This window comes from Aptenodytes patagonicus, chromosome Z, assembly GCF_965638725.1.
Source record: "Aptenodytes patagonicus chromosome Z, bAptPat1.pri.cur, whole genome shotgun sequence".
Taxonomy (NCBI): domain Eukaryota; kingdom Metazoa; phylum Chordata; class Aves; order Sphenisciformes; family Spheniscidae; genus Aptenodytes; species Aptenodytes patagonicus.
This window is the reverse complement of record NC_134982.1, coordinates 15,487,305-15,510,759: the sequence shown is the minus strand read 5'-3', so window position 1 is coordinate 15,510,759 and position 23,455 is coordinate 15,487,305. Positions and strand designations below refer to the sequence as shown.

The 23,455-nt window shown below is 40.3% G+C and overlaps 1 protein-coding gene across 1 annotated transcript in view; it reads left to right on the top strand.

Moving 5' to 3' along the window:
• Positions 1 to 3,591: 3,591 nt before the first annotated feature.
• The window catches only part of LOC143173025 (leukemia inhibitory factor receptor-like), an 88,433-nt gene continuing 68,569 nt past the window's right edge, over positions 3,592 to 23,455 (top strand). Inside the window, exon 1 of the mRNA XM_076362983.1 lies at positions 3,592 to 3,930. The gene's annotated coding sequence lies outside the window, so the exon portion shown is untranslated. The remainder of the gene's footprint in view (positions 3,931 to 23,455) is intronic.

Here is a 23,455-nt window from a genome sequence, read left to right as displayed (position 1 = left end):
AAGATAAAATAGTCTTTCATTGTATTTTTTTCCTTCTGAGCCCTCATTTTCTTCTCTGTCCATGCTGCACTGTTACTTGTGAAGCTTCTGTCATGGAGAGTCTGTTTCATTATCAGGGTCATGGCTGAATACCTTTGTAACCGCCTTCTTTAGAGCATGTGGCAAAACCAGAGCATGCAATAGCTGTGACCAGTTGCAACATCTCTATTTCTGAAACAGTTTTTGGCTGGAGCCTCCATCCAAATATTCGCTGGTTGAAGAGCCTTCTTGTGTGACGCATGGCTGATTGACCATGAACAGTAATACATCAGATAAGCTCAATGCACTGAAAACAATGGTATGGTCTAAGAACAGTGTTACAAGGGCATGGAGGAAAAAAAGTTTTCTTTTGTTACTGAAAATGAATTGTCTTCCAATAATGTCAGTATGAGAGTGAATGAAGGCTGAGGAGAAGGCAGAGACAGCAGCAGTGAGTAAAGCTGCAGTACAAGAATAGTTAAGGAAAAATTAGATCACACCTTTATTATATTAAAATTACATTATAATTTCATTATATAAGTACTTATAATACACAGATTATAAATATTATATATAAAATATCCTACTAGCAGATAATGGGTTTAGGAGGAACTGTCTCCTCATACATGCAGATTCAGGAGTAACAGACTGAATTACTCAATCTTCAAGACTCTGGCTACTGAGACTGGATCTTGTCAGTCCCCTGGGTGTACCCATAGGCCTTAATTGCCTTGACCAGCCTCATCTGAGGCCTCCACCCACACCCTGCCCTTGGAGCCAGGTGCCTCTTTTAAGCTCATGTCAGGGATTTAGTCCTGCTGGACATACCTGCTGGAGGTATGCTGCAGAAACACTCATCTCCAACTCAGCCACAGCTCAGCCTAGCAGTGGATCCCATTGTTCCTGATCTGCAGATTGAATTCCTTGCTTGTTCTCAGACCTGTCTCATCACTGTGGACCTGCTCCGTGATTACTGAGCTGTCTTGCCTTGGGTGGCCCTCATCAAATCTGATCCTGGTCGTGACCTGTGGATTTACTTCCTGGCTTGACCTCAGACCCATGGTATCACCATGAACTCACCTGATAATCTGAACCCTTTGTTGAATTTGGCTACTGTCTCTGAGCCTGTCCTGCTCACCTTGCTTGGGCAGTGTGGGGTCTGCGCTCTGGCTGATGACGCCCCTGCCCTGCCATCCCTTTATTGTGCTCAGCTGCTGGCTCCCCTTCACTTAGGGAGCAGCCAGCCCTCACTGTGGGGGCTGAATAGATCACTGAAAGATCTATCCAAAGCACTGTTACCACTGTTGCTTCTCCAAATGACTCTGTTCAGATTACAGGAAAGCTCAAAATGTCTATGCTACATACCAAAGACCCCCTAAGAGGACGTGATTTCAATCTCCTTTCTGCATAAAGTACTGCACAGACTTTATTGTGCAATATTTTAATGCTTGGTAATGCATTAAAGTACTGCAATACAGAATACTTCTGTATTATTATTAGCTCATATGGAGCTAAAACCAGTGCATCCTAACTCTTGGGCTGAGTACCCTGCTAGGAGATATGAAAATGGCAGATCTGTTTCCCAAAATGGTTTTACATAGACTTGATGTATCAACTCAATGGAACTAGCTTAGGTCTCTAGCAGTATGTTGTGTTGTGCAAACTTGACATCCCAGGTCTTCCATATTACTAATGGATGTAGGTGTCAGATCAGTATTTTAGTGTGAAGATCTCTCTACGCAGTTATATTAATGTATGTGTTTACCAAAGGCAGTCACAGGGAGGACTTGCTTGCTGAGATATATGTTCTTTGCTAATGGATCTGATGTAGAGAGTTGTACATGAATGAGAGCTTCCTGCAGTGAAGAGTAACCTGCATAGATCCTCATGAAGTGTGGAACATGAATGAATGATCCTCATTCACTCCTCATGAGTGAATGAAAGTTTAATTCATTTCTCCCAAAGAATGTAACTTTAGAGACAATTTTTCCTCTGTTCAGGTTAAAAGTTAGATCTATTAATGGTAAAAGATTTCCAAAACCTCCTGCAAGAAAGGAAAGTTAAATAGTTGAACCAGAGGCCTCAACAAAACAAAATCCAGTTTAGCATTGTTTTAAGGAATGAATGAATGAAAGAATGAAGACCACCTTAAGTTTTATTAGATCTCAGACAAACTCCAGGACTGCAGACAGTTTGTAGTGTTTTGTTTTTCAAAAATAAAATTGGTTCCATTGCAGTCTATGCCATTCCTCTACAGTCTATGCTTCAAGTTTCATCAAGCTACAATTAAACTATGGAAGGACCCAAATTAATGCATCCAATTTTAATATATATACGTCCTTTGCCCATATTTGGCATTATTAAGGAAGTAACTGGTACCTAAATACCTAAATATATTGAGAAGTTGGGGCTTGGTTGTAAATTTTGCACAGATGAATAGCCTTATCTTTATTTTTTTTCCAAATATATAACTCTGTGTGTGCCTGTATATACAGTAATGCAGCCCATTCTTATAGTCAGACTCCTACAGCTGTAGTCTTTCTTGCTTCTGTGATACCAAGAACTATGCTGGCAGGATGGCACAAGTTGCTCAGGTGACAAGGGGGAGATTAAACTGACGGCTGTCTACTGGCAAGTGGCTGAGCAAACTACTGTCTGTACTTGAAAAAGAAATTATGATACAGAAACATGACAACATAGCTAATCTCTTAGGCAAGCTTTTGCTCTCCCTGTTCTGTTCCCTGAATAGTGTCTGACTATACTGGGAATACTCAGGTTTGACTCTGAAAGCTGTGGCTTCAGGGAGCACAAAGTGATCACAAAATAAATAAAGAAATGAAAATACACACATTCCCACACATGCAAGCAGAACAGGGAAAAATAGAAAGGGGTAAACACTGAGTTCAGTTTATTTACTTGGTTGTGAATGAAAGTCAGTGGCACAGCGAAGAACAACATGGGCCTTGGATTGTTTTTCAAATAGGTGAGGTAGTATTTTGGTTAGAACTAGAAGAGAAGTAGTGGTTTGAGACAGTGTGCCTCAGGAAATGAGCCAGACTTTCAGAGTGCTTGTGCCTCACTTAAATCTTACTTAAGCCTGAATCCTTAATTAAGTCCTTATTTTATGGGCATTACTGGAGACTTCTAAATTATTTGGGTCTTCTAAATTATTTGGGTCTAGTAATACTTCTAAAGTATTTGGGTCTAGCAATTATCCAAAGTCATTTAGGTCAATAGCAGTCTCGTGGACTTCAGCAAACTTGAGGTCATGTCCTTAATGAGAGTATTTAGTTGCTATGTACATATACACAATAAATACACAATATATACATGATGCATGTATTTCTACAGAAAAAAGCTGTATATTAGATATAGCTTTTTACTGTCTACTAAACATTAGTAAAGAGAGTTAAGTATGCCACGTCTCTTTTTTTTTTTTCCCCCCCTAAGGGAACCTGTTTCAGATATGAACAATCACATTTTTGCAAGTGAACTATTACACAGTGAGTTATTAACTTTAAACACCCTTCATTCCTGAAAGCGATGTGGTAGAGACATTTTAGGTTGGGGCAACTCCTCTTACATAAGAGGGTCTTTCTGCCAAGCAAGTTATTACCTCAGGTGGTCTTTATGATGTAGGTGAATGTTTATACAGAGATTTCTCCTCCTCGCACAACAAAGGGCTACTGGAGAGCTCAGATGCCCAGCATACGGCAAAAGCAGGAAGAAGGCAGTCTTGTGCTTGATAAAACCAAAGAAAAACTTCTCCAAAAAGAATAGAGAAAAGGAAACCAAATGCTGAATTGTAATCCTGTCTCCTGTGGAGTCCTCCTCACTCCTGCTGCTTCCAGCAAAAGCAGAGATCTCTTGACACCTTGCAGAAGCTCAGGAACACCTGGCTGGCTCTCAAGGGTAAGTCTAAACTTGTCTATGAGTTCACTAGAAAAGCACTAGCATGTTTTTCTTTTTCCACCTGCTTTTCTTTTCAGTTTGCCTAGAGAGGCTCAGGTCAGAGCAGTTTCGGCTTCTCAGAAATTCCACCAAACAAATGCTGATATGCTTGCCTTGCAACTTAAAGTGCCAAGTTAAGCAGCTGTCCTGAAGGTCTTCGGCTCCCTTGGGTGCCTGAGGTTTCTATGTCCTTGCAAAAAGAATAGAGGAGATGACATAAATACACACTCCTTTATTTTTCTCTTTTCACTGGTTTGCTGGTCTGGGGACAGCATGTACTAGCTAACAAGTTCTGCCCTGTGCTATTGTTATCATAAATTGGTACTCTTTGGTCAGACAATTAGATCAGGCAATTAGAGGGCTCTGTTGTAAGGCTCCCTTTTAATGTGTATTTAGATTATGGGCAGCCTAAAAAGACTACTGTGGGTGTCTGGCTAGATCCATACAATAGGGTTCAGAGCTACTCAGCCAAATTCACTTTTTTTCCCTCAGCCAGGAAGAATATTAGGGTGTCTAAGAGAGAGGCAAGTGAGGGATTTCTCACTAAGCTGTAGTCAGACTATTAAGGAGTGGTGTCTATGAATGAACTTACGGAAGGCTGAGAATTCTTACAGAAGAAAACTGCTTTGGCCCTAAAAAAGAGGTGTGAGCAAAAAAACCTTTCGGACATTGGCTTGCTTCCCACTCCCACTGGAGTAAGTGCGAATGTCTGTAATTGATTTCAAAGGGAGAAAACCATGCCAGTATTTGCACAGAAATGCTATTTTTCATATACTTCAATATGTGGGACCAAAGTTCTGGCCCTTCTGTAGCTTATGTAATGGAGTAACCTCCAAGGAAAGGGAAAACTGGCTGCTATATAGATGTGGAAACATTCATTAATCACTGGATCAGCACTCTAAACATTTCCTGTTTATATCCAGAGTGACACTTCTTTAAATGATATTGCCAGCTCCAATTTGGCATCGATGTCTCATTTTGTAAAAACAAGCTGTTATCAAATTTCACAGAAATAGAATGGTTTCCATGAAGAAAAGGATTCTGAATGGCCTTTGGTTCAGATCTTTTTTCAAAAAACAAACTTTCTTCAAATGTTGTGATCCAGTCACCTCAGACTGAAAAACTGAAGGGAATCTGGTTGAAAATAGTAAGTTCAGAGTTGTTGTGTATTGTCCATTTCATGAGAAAAACAAAAATGAATTATTATAGAGATTTCCAGTTGACTGGCTCGGCTCATGGTAAATGAGCCTCTGATGGATGTGTTTCTAAAGAGAAACTGCAGTTGTACTGCTCACACACCCAGAAACATCCGTTCTGATTCTTGCTGTTTGTCACTCATGCTCTTTCAGAATTGCCATGATGAACAGTTGTCTCTCTCTCCCCCCACCTGCCCCCAGACCTAAATCCACCTCCTTTTTTCATCAGGACCCAAATAACACACCGATTTTAGCATATTTGGGACCACTGCACGAGCATATATACAGATTTTGCAGGAAGAGAGAGGGACAGAAGGAATTGGGGGAAGGGAAAAAGCAGCCAAACCTTTTAATATTCCATTTCTATCGGTTGTCTTCAGCATGGCGAGGCTGGGCTTCTCAGGCTAAATGTATACTAGGGAATTCCTATACTAGGAAACAAAAAGCGTTCTTTGGCACTGAGTTTAACTGGCGCAGAATAGCTGTGTCCATGCTGTTAAGCTCTTTTGCCCTCCAAAACGGGTTGGCTGTATCCAGACTACCAGTTGGGACTGATTCCTGGAAGCGTGCCTGGGAATTGTTTGGGAGAGCCCTACTTGGCCTTGGCTAAAGCCATACCCCACCATTCAACTGCTTTAACAGTTGAACGGTGAAGGCAGTTCATTGTCAATGTGCGCATAAGTTTCCTGGCACTTATGTAGTTTGCTAGGATAAACATAACCTAATTGTCCCCTGGACTGTAACCACTATGGGCACTATACCGAAAGAAAAAGTGCAATAAAAGTTTAAATTACAAGATATTCTGGGTTCCAGGATCTCTGTGTGGTGATCAGAAAGTTTCACCTTGACACTCCGACGTATCTCCTCTTTCCCCTACACATACCTAGACAGGGAAGGACCTATATAGTAGGATCTTGGGGGGGTAGTGGCAAGCTCTGTATTCCCTAGCAAACATGCAGCTCATAAAGGAAGAGGGAAGGGCCTTTTTCAGAGAAGATAGTGAAGCAATGCATCCAGACTCCAAATTTTTCCCTTTCCTGTGTGTCTGAGCCATCACATCAATGCATGAAAACACTGTTTGCAAACGTCAAACTCCCATATCTCTCACCCCTTGGAAAACAGGTGGATGAGTAATTCACCTAAGACATGATTGGTTAAAATATAGTAAATACCAGAACATCATGTCTGTTCCTACTTCTTATCTGTTCTGCTGTTTCAGCACATGAAAGAAACAGGTTTTAATGGCATGTAAACTGCTGATGAAAGTGTGAGTCTCTTGTCATATTTTGTGTGAAGCAATTGTAATTCTCAGAGTTTGGTTTGCGAGGTAAAATCTCTTTAGAAGTCTCAGCAGAAAATTATTCTTGATGCTTCAGTGTCTTGGCATTTCTAAATCAAGTCAGAAACATTTCAAGAAGGAAGGCTGTAGTTTAATCCAAGTAAATTCAGTTCAGTGTAAGAGAAACTGTTTAAAATTCAGTGGGTTGTATCAAAAGAGACTACAGAATAACTTAATCTAGTAATCATCTGTTAAGTGTTTTTAAGTTCAGGTCCCAGGATATGGCCGGCAGAGGAACTGTAAAACTTGGCTTTCTGTTCAAGCTGTCCTGACATATATTACCCATAAGAAAGCATTTGGCCTTTGCCTCTACAACACTGCCTTGTTCTGTGGCAGGGCCAGGAATGTAGGAATGTGGCTCCCAGCCAAGCTGGTGCAGAGAGAATTCCCTCGACCTGGAGGATTCCAGCTCTCTCCACGTCTGCATCTTTTGTTCGGCACTTTATGCCATTTGTAGTGCGTGCTTCTCCATGCTGCCCACAGCTGCTGTTCTCCCTCCTGCATCTGCCCTTCCCACACTCCCAGCCTGGGTGGCCATGCTGGGTTTGTGTATTGCGGGCTAGCCAGGATGTGGCTACTGAAAGGGCAAACGTGGGGAAGGCCAGCGCTTGGCTATATGTGCATAATATCAAGTCAGTCAATGTTCACAGGCTGAGAATACCAGTGTTTGAGCTAAGGGAAGCTCTTTGTTTGCTTTTCCTTGCACTAGTGACTGGGTTACTTCAGCCTAATAGAAGGCTCTTTATTTTACGCTCTGTGAACCTGACCCACCACAAATCAATTACAGAAAGCCTATAGGTTCTTCCCTCCTGCTCCTCCCAGGAAGGGCAGCTGAGAATAATTCCTGATTAATAAACTTGATAGTTCCCAGAGGACTGTATTGAGTGAGCTCAAAGTTTTTCTTTCTGCTTCAACTTCTCACTGGAAGAGAGATGAGTTTCAGGTGAGGTAGTGGTAGTGCTTTACCTTTCATCTTCACCAGCGAGCAATTTCTGACTGCCTCTCTGATATGCTCTGTAACTTTGGGAAGCTTCATCACCCAGGGTCCACTCAGGAGGTAAAGTCTTCTGCTGAGCATCATATGACTGCAAAGCAGCAGGGCTCCAGACTCTTGCTTGATATGGAGATGGAGTTTTGCTTCACAGTTCTCCCTGGAGTCTGAATGTATCAATTTCTGGGAAGTTTAGGGTTAAAGAAGTGAGTGTTTTATTCTGTTGTAAAGACAGGAACTATTGTGAATTTACCCTGTGGCCTAGGTCCAGATGTTAAAGCTGACTGAGGCCCACCTCTCATTCTAAACTCAGTGGTAATCTACAGAGGGATGAATTAATCAGCAAGGATTTAAATTACATCTTTTTCCAAAGCCTGTTTATATTCTTTGCTTTAGTCATACTTTCATTGGGCCAGCAAATAATAACATTGTAATAACATTGTGCCAGATAAGCCACTTCAAAAACAGGAAGAAATAGAAATTACAAACACTGAACTGGCAGAGAAGATGACCGCTAGAGATTGCCCAAATGGTGCCACAGTGTCTGCAGACACTGCAGGGAGACAATAGGAGGCAATACAAGGGGGTAGAAACCCATTTCTGGAGGCAGGGTGTTTGTTCAGGGGATGAAGGATCACAGCCTCTGAGATTTGTATTTGATGTGCCTTATTTAAGGCCATGTTTTAAAAAGTATTTAAGTATCTAAAGAGTCGGTTTGGTATCTGTGGGATTTCAGATGGGAGCTGGGGATGTAGGTGCTTTTGAGGTCTTATTAGTCACCATTCTGCTTCTTTAAATACTGTAAGAGTCTGGCTTTTTGAGGCTGGTTTCTCAAAAGCACTTGGCTTCACTGAGGGATGAAACAATCAAACTTGAGGGATGCCCAAGATTGTGTAAGCACTGAGTAGCCCCCATTCCCATTCACACTGGTGGGGGTATGGAGATCCTGTCCTCTGCCTCAGTGTTCCCATGGCCTGTTACTTGAAATCACCAGGCCCAAAGGTAAGCTTTGACCTACATGAGATTGCTCCAACAAGTGACGGTTTGTTGCCAGCTTTTTAATTTCCTTTCCACCTTGCAAGAGTGTTGTGACGCATAATTTGAGTTTGCAAATTGCTCTGGCAGGAAAGCACTCTGACAAGCAATATATTGCGTGCTGCAGAGTTTGGTTTTAGTCCAAAGAGACAGAAAAGCAGCAGGAAGGAGGCTGCAATTTAATTTAATCCTCTGTATTTCTGAATCCATGTAGAATACAGCTAGACGGGCCCAGAAGTCTCCATATGTTGGACAACCTGTGAATATGCTTAGTTGCTCCTTTTTGAAACCGTATTGGAATTTTTCTCATGCTGTTGACTTTGCAGATCGAACACATTTAGTGTGTGCAAGCTGAGAGAGGAGCAACAGTGAGGTTCAGGCTGAATAATGCAGATTGAAGACATGCCTCTAGGTATCAAGGGTGGCCAAGTCCTGGCACCTTCACCGCTTTAGATATATGTGACTGCAACGAGTGGATTAATTCACAAGGCATAGAAAAAGATACTTAGTTCACTGTAGTGTGTATAGCAGAGGAGATATGAACATTTGTGCAAGGAGAATACACAGCAAACACAGTGTCCACAGCAAACAACCTCTGACTCACTGTATGGTTATTAGCTAACTTCTTTAACTTAAAATTTCCTCTTAGTTAAAGGGAGAACATTGGAAATTTGGAGTTTGTACATTCTTACATCATTTAATGGGGCTTACAAGGAGGTGTGCTTAAACTGCCTATGGAGCATGCACATCCGAGGACTGGCTGCTTTTTATGCTAATTCAAACACTTGGCGCTGCTTTGATTTTGTGCTTAGCCAGTCCCAACTATTAAGTGCAAGGAGAGAGCTGCTGCTAGCAGTTGAATCTTCTGCTATTTGCTAGCTGGCAGGATGATGGAGGGCTTGGGCAAGAGAAGGAAGCCTGATTTGTTGCCTTTCTTCTCAGCTTTGAAGAGCCCACGTTATTTGTAGCACATATCATGGTCACTTTTGTCCTGGTTTTGGCAGGGATAGAGTTAATTTCCTTCCTAGTAGCTGGTACAGTGCTGTGTTTTGGATTTAGGATGAGAACAATGTTGATAACACACCGATGTTTTAGTTGTTGCTAAGCAGTGCTTACACTAGCCAAGGACTTTTCAGCTTCCCATGCTCTCCTGACTGAGAAGGCTGCAGGTGCACAAGAAGCTGGGAGGGGGCACAGGGGGGGACAGCTGACCCAAACTGGCCAAAGGGACATTCCATACCATGTGACGTCATGCTCAGTACATAAACTGGGGAAAGCTGGCCGGGGGGGCCGCTGCTCGGGGACTGTCTGGGCATCGGTCGGCGGGTGGTGAGCAATTGTACTGTGCATCACTTGCTTTGTGTATTATTATTATTATTATTATCATATTATTATTATCATTTTATTTCAATTATTAAACTGTTTTTATCTCAACCCACGAGTTTTTCTCACTTGTGCTCTTCCAGTTCTCTCCCCCATCCCACCGGGTGGGGGGGAGTGAGCGAGCGGCTGTGTGGTGCTGTTGCCAACTGAGGTTAAACTATGACAACTTTATAAAGAGAAATCTTCTTTGGCAGGAAGATCAGAGGGGAATGGGTTTATACATGGGGACTAACATATGTATGTTATCTTGGAATTAAAATTTTTGTGTGTGTGTATATATATATATACACACATGCACATGTGTGCATATGCACACACATAAAAGCAACAGTGTGGCAATATATCTGCAAGGAAAACCAGGGAGGAATTCATAGCTAGCTACAATACAGATGCCCACAGCTGAGCTAGTCACTCCATACTTCCTTACAGTCAGTGGTGAGAAACAGGCACTTAGCAGAGCACAATCCATCACGTCATCTGAAATTAATCACATTTTTAAAAGTCTGTTTCTCTCCATTATCTGTAAAGGAGCATAAGGCAACATCTTCAGCTGCAGAGATGCATGTTGCAGAGGTGTAACATGAAGTGAGATGAATCCCACCTTTCCTGTCAGAGCTCTCCAGAGTATTCCACATACACTTTACTGCATTATATGTTGCTTACAATGCTTTTTGTGTGACCTGAGTGTTCACTTGCCAAAAGCCAATGAGTAAACCTGATCTGAATCCAGCTGAGAATTATAACAGATTTCTGCACACAACCACCCCAGTATTTATTACAGTGGGTAGTGCTTTCTCAAATGCTGTCTTCAGTCTAAGAGATCTTCAGTTTTTGGAGGCTTCTTTTTTGAATTGTTTGTTTATTGATCTAGATTATAACATGATCGCACAGACAGTAGTTTTAGCACATTAAAGAGAGCTCTGCGCCATGCCATGGGGCAAGGGACAGGAATCTCTTAAGCCAATATTTCTGCTAAAATTTGTGTTAGGAGAGAAAGTGTGAAGGACTGGTTTGGCACACAGTTGCTACAAGCTGAATGAGTTTACTTCATCAGTAAAATACACAGAGTAGATACCTGTCTCCTGCATACACACCTGGCTAGAATGTTAGAAGTCATCCCCCAGGAGGAGTTAAATAAACTGTGTAATGTAAATGTTCACATTTCAGTAGCATCTACACTGACCACAGTTTTGCATGACATAAGGTGCATCTCTGAGATGCTTAGGACAGTTCAGGTTCAAATTATGTGGAGGAAATGTCAGATGACACCAGCTTCTTATACATCTTTTGCTTATTCATACGTAGAGATAATGACATAGGTGAAACACAGGGGTTTCCTCAGATATACCCAGATTCACCCTACCTAGCTTCAGATGCTGAGATGCCCAAGTCAGAAGTCTAGCTATCTTAACTCACTGTGTAGTTAGTGGGGAGAGAGAAAGGGGCACCCCCAGAGACCGATTCAGATTCGGATTTAAATTGCTCTCCATAGGTGCCTCTCTCCACTGACTATAGAAGGATCCTAGAATAATTAAGCACCAAATGTAGGTGCTCTGGTTAAATGCATGAATATAGGTGCTATTTCTGTCAGCTCCTTAGCAGTCACTGTGTGGCATTCATAGTGTCCACAGCAAGTCCAGATTCAGATCTGCATTTGGGATGTCAAGGGAAAAGCATATTCTTCCCTAGTTACTCAAGCACAGGTTTATCAGTCAGCAGCATGGTGCTGTGTTTGTCGATAATCTCAAGATCTCTTTCCTGAGAGTGCTGACAGAGGGGTACGTGGTATAGATCTTCAGGCTGTACTAGCTAGAGAGAACAGTACTTACAAACAGTTCATTAACTCCACTTGCATTAGGTACTTACACGGCGGATGTTTACTGGCTGTCTTGGCTGGAGTTGTAATGGCAAGTGGTTGCTAGGAGGCAGGAATGGATTAATCCTAAACAGAAAGGAAGGAGGGAGAATCAGCTTTTGAAAGGGAAAAGTTTTTGTCCCTTTAAAAAAAGAAGCATGACATGCAAGTACTCTGTCCTCGGAGAAAAGCCCATGACATCCAGCTAACCAGACCAAACCTCGTGCAGATGCTAGGGAAAATTTGAAGGTGTAGGAGTGGGAATGCGTAGATCAAACCTGCAGGGTCCTGCTTTCATGCCTCTCGTTTTGATGGTGCAGTGCAAAAAATAAAGATAATGCTGCCCTGGCTAATGTTGCAAAGAACAAACAGAGATTCTGTCATATCTACTAGACTGAGCTGTGAAACATGGTATGTTGGCATGACTTAATGCATTTGACCTAGAAACATGTTCTTCCCTTTTGATAAATCCTATAACCAGTTTCAATCAAAAGGGTAAGGTATTCTACTTGGAAACACACCCCATGATTGCTCCTCTTTCTCAAGAGGCAGCCTGTGAGCCAGGACACATAGAACTAAGGAGTCCCGCTGGCTTTTGTGAGTGACCTTAGATCCTTTCCATAGCCTTTCCCTTGCAAATTCATCAGATAAATAATAAGCCATAATTCTGCCTATTTGATAGGAAAAAATAGTTTTCATAAAATTTTCAAGTAAGTTGACATTCTATTTGTTCAGACTCAACAGGAGAAAAGAGATCATGTGAAAATGACCTAGGGCCAAATCATTTTTGGGGTCCTGGTATGAGGGTGTAACAGTCTTCTTATTGAGCAGAAGCAGAATAATTGTGGTGGAAGATCTCAGGTTTATATGGTTCATATGCTGGACAGAAAAACTCTTGCTATCAGACACCATATTTAATTACAGTTTTAATTATAGTCCTACAACTAGTATAGTCCTACATGGTATTCCACATTATGGGGGGAAAAAGCCTTATTCTTATTATCGATATATTGCTGCTGTTAACAATTACTGCAGAGTCCAGCTCCCTCCCCTTTGTCTGTTGATTTATGTGGGTGTTGCCTCACAGAATTAGTTGATAATCTCATTATAGGTAATCCTGTTTGCTCCTTCTACAAAACAATCTTGTCATGACTGGCAGAGCTCCCTTCTCTTCCTATTTCTCTTTTCCCTTAGTTATTTCAGAGATATTCTCTAGAAAGCATGGACTTTCAGAGTGAATGCTTATCCTGTTTACTGGCCATAATTCCAGCCTCATCAAATTCAGCACCCTGCCCTATCCCTTTCAATAAATATTTTCTTTGAGCCAAACAGCATACAAATATTAGCTGTAGCTCTTTTATGTTCAGTTCACATAACTGCACTATTCTGAAGCAATTAAAGCTTCTCAAATGACATTTTGGGTTTACATTATCTTTTATGCCTTTTAAAAGTGGTCTCCCTTACAAGGTTTCTTTATGGACAACAAAGTAAAGAAGACTCGAAGCTGCAATTGCCTACATATATTTTTGGTACTTGCATACTAAAGTGCTTAATAAGGTAGATACACTTAATCCATGATATTCCTAAAGCATAACTAATCACAAGTATATTTTTGGTGACTAGCAGCTCTTAATGAGGTCACTAAAAGCATGTAAAGGTTGTTGAGGTGAATACAAGTTTTAGGAGCATGCACACAGTAAACATAACTCTAAACAGCAGTTGCAGAGCAAGGTGAGAACCATAATAACATCTACCTATTTACCTTTCTAAGTGCTAATTATATTCAACAATAGTGTACCTGACTTGATGAGGATTTGCACAGATATGCTTTGTGTTTTTTGTTTTCCTTATTTAGTGCTTGTGAAAAGTGCCAAGGAAAATGAAGACTTCATGCTTATTTATATGACCTAGACAGTGAATAAACCCATTTCCTGAGTTTGTTTTAATCAGATAATCCTATTCTGAAGTGATGACTTTCAAAAGTACTTCAGTACACTCTGTTTAGCACAATAGGTTTTGGAGGTAAAGGAGGCTCACAAATTTCCTGATGATTCCTTTTATACAGTTCCAAAAGCTATAATATAGTTAGTTATACTGTAATTCTTCATCATTAGTTGTCATAGAATTTCTACACTAAATGGGGCAAGAATTGTAGGAGAAAGTAATGTCTCATTTTGATTCAGCCCAGAAAAAGCAGATAAGCTTTTTGGGCACGTAACAAGAATTGTTCCACTCAAAAATCTTACCTTCAAACTTTTGGACCAATAAGTATGTAATAAGACTATTTACAGCCTTAACACTACATATGTCTTAGTTATATGGCACATGAGAAAACAATTTCAGCATAGTTACACAAGCTGCAGTTCCATTATCTTCCAGTATCCAGTATCTCAAGGCTGCCTGCCCAGAACTGCCACACAAGGCAATAAGCATTGTTCATTCCCTATGATTATTTTGCATTCAGTAACACCTTGAGGCTTTGATCAGGATCCACTAAACAGACAAACCCCTATTTAGACAGACAGTCTAAATAGGAAAGATCATCTGATTGTGACAATGCAGAATCTCACTGGGGAGGAAGGGAAAAGGTCTCAGCACAGCCTCTAAAGTCACAGCAACTAAATTTATGACGACAATTAAATGCCTATATATTAGGGCCCCTGTTTCAGTACTATGTTACCGATAAGAACTTCTACAGCAGTCTCAGTTGCCATGTAGCTGTCTAGCTGCATAAAATCTCTGTGTTTGACTTCCTGCCTTTAACATTTCTGAAGTTTCTACCATTAGGTACTAGGCCTCTGCATCGGGCTTCACTCAGAAGTCAGACAGCGAGAGGAGGTCCCTGTAAATGGAATAATTGGTTTTACATCCTTACTCCAAATTATTTAAAGAAGAAAGAATTTAAATCTAGTCCTGCTGTCCCTCAGCTGAGCACTCTAGTCACTGCCCTCTAAAGTAGATATTTTAGACTGGTAGATATTTTAGACTGTTCAAGTTTTTCTACTTCTCATGAAATGCTGAAATACCTGCTTGGAGCAGGGACAGGAATCCCAGTGCTCCAGAATTGTGTCTGAAGCATCATGAGACAGAAGTAGTTCTCTTCTTCTTGCCCAAAGACTATTTCAATAATTTGTAAGGAGAGGGATAACTTCTACAGGAGAAATGGAAGAAAATTGCCCCATTTGACATAGGAAAGATCTGCTCTCAGATTTGAACCAGAGGAGATCCCAGGTCACAGTCTGGGTGCTTTAATTAACAGGCTGTTAAGTTATTAATGGAGACCATTTTTTCATGAGAACAGCTGATCTGGACACAAATGGTTCCAACTGAGATGCTGATGAGCAGAAATAGGAGGTACACATACACAGACTTCCCCATCATGCAATAGGAAACACGTCCCACTACATGGTACCAGTGTTGGGGAGAGGGAGACTGACCAACCCAGTAAATACACATCCTTTTATTGTTTCCTCTCGGGCAGCTCTAAGCAGCTCCAGTACTCCTGGCTCTGTGTGTTGGCTTCTGGACCTCCAGTTCTTAGGTCTGTCACAGGCAAAAGATGTTGGGTGTTCAACCAAAGCCTGTTATTTCTGTCTAGGTGAAGGAGGAGTTACACGTTCTCAATGACAAGTGTTGTAGTAGTCACCATCAGTGACGTTCTCAAAGATTTACAGCTGTGGAAGTATGTAAAATTGAGCCCAGACCTAATTTTCATGCTAGTGTCTTACTCTTTACAAGGTCTCTTTTTCTCTACTCATCTGTTGCCTTATGGAAATGATTCTTAAACTAGAGGGGCCAGATTTGCAATCAAGTATATCCTGTGGTTGTATTACTGTATAATAATTTACAATAAGAATACATTAGAAATGCACCTATTAAAATGGCATAGGAAGCGTCCCAAGTACTTACCCGTTTCAGAATTCTCCTCAGTTTCACTGGTTTCTCTCCTTTAAAAGCTGAGAGCTTTTGTAGTGCAGAATGTTAGCAGAGCATATTCCCTGGGTACTTCAAGATGTTGGCATGTGAGGTAAAGGCTTTTTCAGGGAGCTGTTCTTCCTTCTGCCACCCCTCTTGCTAATGCCGGCCTGTTTACCTCATCCTGTTTACTTTTACCTGTAGGAGTCTTGCAAAACTCTGCACAGTTGGGCAGTTCAGGGATAGAGCCAAAGAAACACTGGACTGTCCTCTCCAATTCAAGCCGGGGAGACAAGCACATAGGGACACTCTCCATGTGCAACTTTGGGGTAAAACTTGGTTCAGGCTACTGAGCTCTGTAGGACTTTGTAAAGTCTTCTGTATCCCATGGAACCATTATCAGTTTTGAGGTAATGACTCAACAGAGCATTTCAGAATAGAGCTATGTTTTAATTCTATTCTCAAATCCATCTGTGTTCAACAAAGAAACTAAATATCCACTCAAATTAAAACTTGTTTATATAATTTGCTGAATCAATCCCTTACAGGCGGCCTGCTTTTTCTTCACACTGCTTCACTTCCTACTTCATTGTAGCTGTCATCCTGGCATCTCAACAGCAGGAAAGTATGGCTGTGCCCTACTATTACAAACAATGGAATTTGAGATAAAAACGTTCTGAGGAGAAATTCTAAGTCACAGTTTCCTTTTAATAGTTAAATTAGACCTGCAGTGGCAATACCACACTGCAGATATGCATAGTCAGACATAGATATATAGACAGATATCCAGAGAAAGGGCATTCATGCTGGTTTTACTTAAAAGGACACATAGGGATTTTTTTGCTTTGCAGGAATTCCCACAGACTTCTAGACGCGACATTGATGAGAGCATGCTGTCTCTTGCCTAAACAATTTCAATTGATTTTATTAAGAAAAAGGAATCTTGGAATAACATCTGCTGTAAAAGACAACATCTCTTTTATTCTGACATAATAAATGCTGACAGAAAAGAGCATAGAAATATATCTTCTGTGAGACGTCTCAAAGTCTCTGACAGCTGCATTCAGTGCTGTGTTTGGGCTGTAATCTTCAAAGGAGTACAAGGACATATGTACTCAAATTCTGTGTGAGCTGGGGCCTTTGTTCTTTAGGTGCTTTCAAAGCTTAGACTTACTGTTTGCTGCAAGAAATACTCTTTGCTGCATGGTAATCCCTACCAGACATACAAGGAACATTATTACCCAGGCCAGGAGTACTCCAAACTATAATGCAGCAAATATAGAATGACATGCACGTGATAGCCTTGCTAATACAGTTTATGAAATCCATACTGGTTTACTCAGACAAGACAATCAACAGTTTAATAGAAATAAACTTTATGGTGAGTGTTGCCATGGCCATGGAAAGAGAGGTATCATTCCCAGGTGGTCCTTAAGGGCTACACCAAATGGAGGGAAAGATGTGCAAGGCTACTTCTGCTTCTTAGGAAGGAGTATCACTGTTTATTGTAGCAGCAAGGGTGCTGGAAGAAAGTCAAGGAGGAGGAGATTATGTCTCTCTATCTCCACTGATATATTATCAACCCACTGAAATGATACTCTCAATTTTTATAAGCTTTGAAGGCAAAACCAAGCAAACTGGCTGTATCTCAAATAGTGGAACATACAGTACATCAGGAATAAATAAATGTGCTCCCAGCAAAGAAATACCTAACAACATAACACATTAATTCTGTGCTGATTGTGATATAGTCTTCAAGAATCTTGCAAAGCGTGGCACCAAAATAGTGCTGGATGGCTGCAATACCAAAGTAGAAAAGGAAGATGTGGAAGACAGTGAGAGGGATCTAATGTTTACCATCTAACAATTAACAATGACATGAGATTGTCACAGTTAAGGATACAGTTGAATAGCACAGAAAGTTTCTTAATAAAAATGTTCTCAGGCATATCAATTCAACTACAGAGGTGGATCCTAAGTAATCAGATTGCATATTTTGTCTCAAGATGCAAGCCAAAGATTGGAAGCATAAGAGCTGGTCATAGAGTGATAGCACGAAAGTGATGAGAAAATTCAGTAGACAAGTTACATGGAGATATCTGAAAGACAGGCTGGAATAGATAGCAATTAAAAACAGGCTTCAGGAGATTTCACGACAGACTGAACCAAAGAAGATAATTTAGGAGAATTCCAAGTATAAGGAACAAGGGATCATTGAACAGCTCATGGGAATGTAACTGGAGACAGACATGCAACAGTGAGAATATAACTTCCAAGCTGGTCTCATGCTAAGTGTGATAAGGCCAAAATACCCCCTAAAGGACTGTAGCACCGTGCAGGGTTTGTAGGATTTGGTGGACCAAATGAAGCAAGAGGAAAATGCATATAATGTAGGAGTATTTTATGAGAGCTACGACACATGAGAGCTACAAGACAAGAAGATCAACTGTGAGTGTGATAAAGTACAGAATGCAAGAACGCAGTTATGGACAGAGGGAGGGAGGGAGGGAGGGAGGGAGCTCTTTAATGACTTTCTTAGTACAGACATGTTACAGATAGCTGAGCTGTTTGTAGAAGATAAATTTATAAGAGATTTAAGAGGCAGTTTGAACTCTCAGCAACAACAAAGAATAAAATGTTGGGAATTTTAGAACTGAATTATTGAAACCAGAGAGATGATGGAAAGGACTTTGCGGGATGGTGGAATAAGATAGCTTAAAGACTATGCAAACTGACTTTATTGGACTGAAAATAGTGTTTCTCCGGCATTTTTTAAAAAGTGTTGAAATAGACAGTAATAAGTATCACAAAACTTCCTACTCATTACAGTTATAAATTCCCATTTGTGACATTTTATGTACCCATCCCTTACACAGAAGAGATAACAGCTGAATAGCAATGTGGTTTCTGGAAAATAAAAGTGGGAATAGACAGAAAGATTGACTCCTTCATGTCTTCTTAAGGTGTCCTGGGTGTCATGGCACAATTATAAAATTTGCTGGAGGGACTGAAATTAGATGATCAGTCCTTCTGATGTTACTAATAATTTTGGTGCCTACAGAAGAAAGAAAATATGATACAAAGGATAATTGGAGACTTGAGGGAAGTAGAAAGAAAAATGGGACTTGAGATTAATAAAGATAAAACCAACTATTGGCTTTAATCTGACAAGAGGATTTTAGACAAGCTTCTCTAGCAGCTGATAACTGTAGATACCAAAACTTTGGTAGCTGAAGTACCTCAGAGCATTGACAATCAGAATATCACTGAGAACACTGATATTAATGCCAATCTGAGGGGGTAAATGGAATAGGAATGCGTGTTCCTTTATTTTAAAATCAGAAGACCAGAGTTTAGGATATACCAGACCATTTTAATGTGTTTTGTTTTATGTAGAAGTGACACTTGATCACTTACTAAAAAGACAAAGAAAGAGACTAAATAACTTCAGAAATAAAATACTGCTCAAGGATGTGTGGGTAAGATTTAATTAGGAATGATGGGGGGTCAATAAAGAACATGAATAGTGATTTAATCCCCATAGCTTCAGTGGGCAAAGTGTGTGGTTAGAATGACACAAGACAGACAAGAAGCATCTGGAGAAAGCCCTTCCACTGCTGCTTGAGGCTGGTCAATCAAAATGAAGCAAAGTGGAAACAGTAAGTTGTAACGATGTTCTTAATACGCGTGACCAGCTGTGCAAAACCCGTGCCCTAACAGAAGGAGTTTGGGGCAAACTGAAGAGCCATGAGGCATTATGATCTCTAGAACCATGAAGGGGGGAAGGAAGCAAGTACGTGGGAACGAAATGGACCACCAGCAGAGACTTGTACTTTGCAGGCGTAGCCGCATGCAGTAAGGGACAGTCATGTAACAGACAAGTACATTGCGATTATGGTCTGCCAAATGGTGAGCAAACCAAATTGTAAGCCATATCACCATTTACATCGTTCCTGAGTTTACTCATCTAGATCTCAAAATAAACAAAAGATGAACCTCATATTTTAAGAGGTACTACTTCAGCTTGAACAGAAGTTTGAACATATTCCCTGAGTCCAAAAAGACATGGGGAATGTCCAGCTGATGCCAGTGCCTCTGAGGTGAAAGTGAGCTGCGATGCAGGTGCTTATAATGCACACTGTACTGCTGGGCTGGCCACACACAATATTGAAAGTAATACCAAAAGTTGAGATCTAGCTTACTGCTCATTTGTAATGTGCTGCAGAAGCTGCGCAAGGAGCTAATCTGCCCAGAATAATCAAGCAGGCTGTGGATTTCAAGGCAGATTTAATTGCCATTATGAAAGAAAAATCTTTCCCACTTATTTTCTGGAGACTCTATCTTTTTGCCTAAGTACTTGAAAATGCACCTACTGCTGCCCTGAAATACACAGTAGTGAATAATAATGCTCCTGGTTCTTTCATTTAAAACATTATCCCTGGAACCAAATGATACCTCTGTAGCAATTTGAACTATTACAGAAGCAGTTACAGTGTAGTTTTCCTAATACAACAAGGCCACATTCCTGAAATCAGGAGAAATAGGGTTTTTTCCTTGAAGAGCATGTCTAAGTTTTGGATGCTCATGCTTGAGGATGCTTCCCAATGTATCTAAAGCAGGTGTGCATAAGCTGTCCTTATCCACTCCAATGCAGCTAACCACCAGCAATTCCCAAACTCTTTATTCTGTGTGATTTCATGGAACCATAAAGAAAGCATCACTTGAGCCTTGGAAATCGAGAGGAGGGTATTTCCCTCCTCTAAGTGATTTTATAACAAAATTATTTTTAACTAGCAGTTTTCTTCTAAGTTCTATCTACAGTTGAAAACAGGAATAAAAGATACACTAATGCCTTCTGGGAAGAGTCAGTGGTACAGAGAGAAGAGAAATTATTTTACAAATACCTTCCAGATTTGAAGACAGAGTACAGCAAATGTGACCATACAAGATGAACTGAATTTGAAGCTAAATCTATATTTTAAGAATACAAAAACAACTCAGGGTGAGTCACTGGGAAGGCAAAAGTAACCACAAAGTTTGTGCACAGTCTATACAGTGAGCTTGACATGGTTTCCAAAACCTTTAATTTCTGTTGGCTTAGGGGAACTAAACACAACCTTTAAACAAAATGCTGTGTTTTTGCAAAGTTTATGCTTTGCAAAAATGAAAAAGTTACTGAAGACATTAACTATTTAGTGCTGTAATCATAACAAATGTGGGAAGGATATGTACTACTGAAAAGCTTGCACACAGGTCATCCTGAAAATGGGTGTCTGAACTATGGGCCTGGCCTGCAAAGTATGAGTTGAAGAGAAGGAGTATTTTTCAGCACAGTTGTTTTTAAAGTTCAGAGCTCCTCTTCTGGGTGGATTTCAAGATGCAGTATGATGGAGGAGATATGATTTTATTAATTTCATAAAAAATAGGTGCCTAGTTTTCACCAGACAATGCTGAGACATTGCTCTAGTGTGGCCACAGATTTGTTATCTAGACTGTTATCTTCAATAAATCACTAAAATTTCTCTTTGTGCAACTTTTCTCATGTACTGAGAACACATCATGCCTACTTTGCTGGTACTTATCAAAATTAATGAATCCATGTTAGTGAATAAAAATTTCTGGCCTCAGATCCAAGCAGCTTATCCAAAGCTCACTGAATTCAAAAGGGACCTTTTCCATGACGAGGATTTGAACAAAGCCTTTAGTACTAACATGAAATCCTGAAGAGAACTGTTGCTATTCTTAAAGATATATTCTATCAGCATCAATGTGATGTCAACACAAAGATTTTTACTGTCTTCTGTGGAAGGAGACTGGAGAGAAAGCCATCATAAACATAAAATATTTTCTGAGTTACTCTGCATGAAATGAAGAAAACAAAAACCCTATCATAATAGTCTCCTAAAAAAAACCCCAAAACATTTAAGCAGGTTTTGTTTTACATGTGATATGAACAGAAGTTTGTGATGATGACAGCAAAGAAAATGAATAAACTGTCATAAAAAATCTGGTGCCCCTAAAACATCAGTGGAAATTCTCATCATACTCTCACCTATTTGTCTGAGTTGTGAGTGCACTATCCCCTCTGCTCACAAGGGGAATGCAAATCTTTCACAGATATTAGTTCATAAATGGAAAGCCTGTATAATTTTTTCTCAACAACTCACCAAGACAGTGTGAACTAGAACTTATGTTTCAGCATTTTTTATTGGGATTATTCGGAGTATATATTACATTTTCAATGCCATAGGTACTTAAAACTGTAAGTGCATCTCTCTCTTGTGTAGACTGAAAAAGAAATAGTTACCTAAAGTGTCCTACTCATTTGGCTCAAGGAAACTGCATACATGAGGCAGGTAATTCCTTAAGCAGTGTGTGTGACAGGGGCAATAAATTTCTTTTTCACCCCTTCTGTGAAAGCCAGGTCACTCTGTAGGAAGACTGCAAGTCTCATCAAGCAGGAAAAAGACAGCAGGAGCCTGAATCCTTAATGCAGTAATTGAGGCACTTTCATGGACTAATGGAAACCTGGGTTCTGGTCCTGCTTAAAGGGCTATTTATGTGAAACAGTAACTGGATTCAGTGCATACACAGTCCTTGGAGCAGGGGTTAGAATTCAGATCTCCCCTTCTCTTGACAAGTACCCAACTTAACACATTTAAAGTGTCATTCTCATCATCTCCCCCGGTTTTAGTAGGAATCTGGACAAATCTGTGTCATTCATGTTTTGTATTGGCTATCTTTAGGCTTCTTTTGCAATGAGAACACTGACCTAAGGCAGTTCCTTGCACTCAGAGCTCAGAGCATCAGTTATGAAAGCCAAATGCTCAAGAGCAAGGCAATGTGTGACTTTGAAGCGCCTAAGAAAGAAGCAGATATTGGAAGCCAGGCTTTCCAAAAATTCGTTCAAACCTCTTCTAGCCTCAGGTCTGTTTATCTCAGTAGGCATGGGAAAATAGCTCACAGCATCTGGAACAGAGTAATTTCCTGCAACCTAATATTCAGAATTTAAACCTACACTCATATAATGTTACTACATGTATGACCCTCTTGCATATGAAGTACTGTGTGTTAAGGATAAGACTGACAGAAAATGATACAGATGCTGTTTAGAGTACAGGAGGAAATATGCTGAAATAGGTCATTATTTGGCTATTATCTATGTAATGCAGGGGCCAAAAATGTTGAAAACAGATTATTTCTCCCTGTGTATATTGAGGAAGAAAAGGTTACCAAAGGTTTTCTATGCATTTGGCTCAAGGATGCTGCAATATGAGAACATGTGATTTTTTAGGGAAATCCTATGTGACTCTTCTACAACAGCTAACCAAGTAAACAAGAAGTGAGCTGGAACTTTCTGTACAAGGACTTTTACTGGAATCATTCGGAAGCTTTTGAATATACTCAGGCTTCCTCGGGAGGTTCCCTCTGCGTTAGATCTGTTGCTGCAGGCATCATCTCTCAAACAAATGAACTTTGAACAACTTAAGATTTTGGACTTCAGAAAAGGTTTTTCACCCCTTTAGAAGTTCAGCGCCATGTCATCATAGTGATTTCTATGTGAGTTGATAGGCTTTTACAAAATATGCTCTACACTTCTGTCTATTTTTTAAAGGAAAGAAATAGCATAAACATAATTTAATAAACCTTTGACCGTAACAATCTTGCTGATTATCTTCATGTATAATATGAGTATCTTTATAAGGCCACAGTTCATCTTCTTGCATATCTCCACATGTGGCTTTTCAGACATTCAAGCTGGCATCTGTCTG